We start from the raw sequence: 1,162 nt of genomic DNA, 5'->3' as shown, positions 1-1,162 counted from the left end.
GGCAAACTGGTTTTTTGTGTGTGTACACGACGAATGTGCATGCTCCGTTGGGTGCGTGTGCGTATCCACAGAGACGTGGACAAAAAACCCCACCTTATTTGCAAGGGGACATGGGCGGGCGCCGGATGCCACCGGAAACGCGATCAGACGCCCGCCCTTGCCCCGCAGTTTCCGGAAACGAGTACCTCCGAGGTACTAGTTTTTTGCCACGCAGTTTCGGCTGGAAGCCTCGGTTGTGCCACGGGAGTGCTACGCTTCCCAGATGTGCTGGTGAGATCGCGCCCGGAAACTCCGCCTGTTTTCCGTCTCACTTGTGTGGCTTCTGTTCCGTGTGACCGCAGCCAATATAACTTTGACGTAACATTGAACACATGAAGCTGCCTTCTACTGAATCAGACCACTGGCCCATCAAAGTCACTGTTGTCTACTCAACTGGCAGCAGCTCTTCAGGGTCTCAGGCAGAGGTCTTTCACATCACCTAATGCCAGATCTTTTAACTGGAGATACCAGGGATTGAACCTGGGACCTTCTGCATGACAAAGAGATGCTCTACCACTGAGCCACAGCTCCTGCCTAATTAAATATTTATCAACCAAGAATCTTGAACACACGAAGCTGCCTTAAACTGAATCAGACCCTTGGTCCATCAAAGCCAGTATTGTCTACTCAGACCAGCATTCAGGGTCTCAGGCTGAGGGCTTTCACATCACCTCCTACCTGATCCTTTTAAGCTGGAGATGCCAGGGATTGAACCTGGGACCTTCTGCATGCCAAGCAGATGCTCTGCAAGTCAGCCATGGCCCCTCCCAAATTAAGTGACAAACATATTTCTTTTTCCATAATAATATTCCTCTAAACATAAATTGTATATGATGTTTGCAAACAAAAACTAAGTAACTTTAAACCAAATCCTCTGAGCGTCCAGGCAATGGTACATGTGGAGATGTGAAGGCCTAGAGTTTTTCTAGAAAGTTACTTTTCTAGGTGCATGTAGAAGAAGAAGAGTTGGGTTTTATACTCCACTTCTCTACCCTAAGGAGTCTCAAAACAGCTTACAATTGCCTTCCCTTCCTCTCCCCATAACAGGCACCCTGTGAGGTAGGCGAGGCTGCGAGAGTTCTGAGAGAACTGTGACTGGCCCGGGGGGGGGGGGCCCCCGCGA

At 49.7% G+C, this 1,162-nt stretch overlaps 1 non-coding gene across 1 annotated transcript; it reads right to left on the bottom strand.

Annotated features, from left to right (window-relative positions):
* Positions 1-498: 498 nt before the first annotated feature.
* Positions 499-570, bottom strand: TRNAD-GUC. The gene has a single exon. It is a non-coding gene; the product is annotated as a tRNA-Asp (tRNA).
* Positions 571-1,162: the final 592 nt, after the last annotated feature.

This window comes from Gekko japonicus, unplaced genomic scaffold (genome assembly GCF_001447785.1).
Source record: "Gekko japonicus isolate JY-2015 unplaced genomic scaffold, Gekko_japonicus_V1.1 scaffold467, whole genome shotgun sequence".
Classification (NCBI taxonomy): Eukaryota; Metazoa; Chordata; class Lepidosauria; order Squamata; family Gekkonidae; genus Gekko; species Gekko japonicus.
The sequence above is the reverse complement of the archived record's forward strand: the minus strand, read 5'-3'. Positions and strand labels throughout refer to the sequence as shown.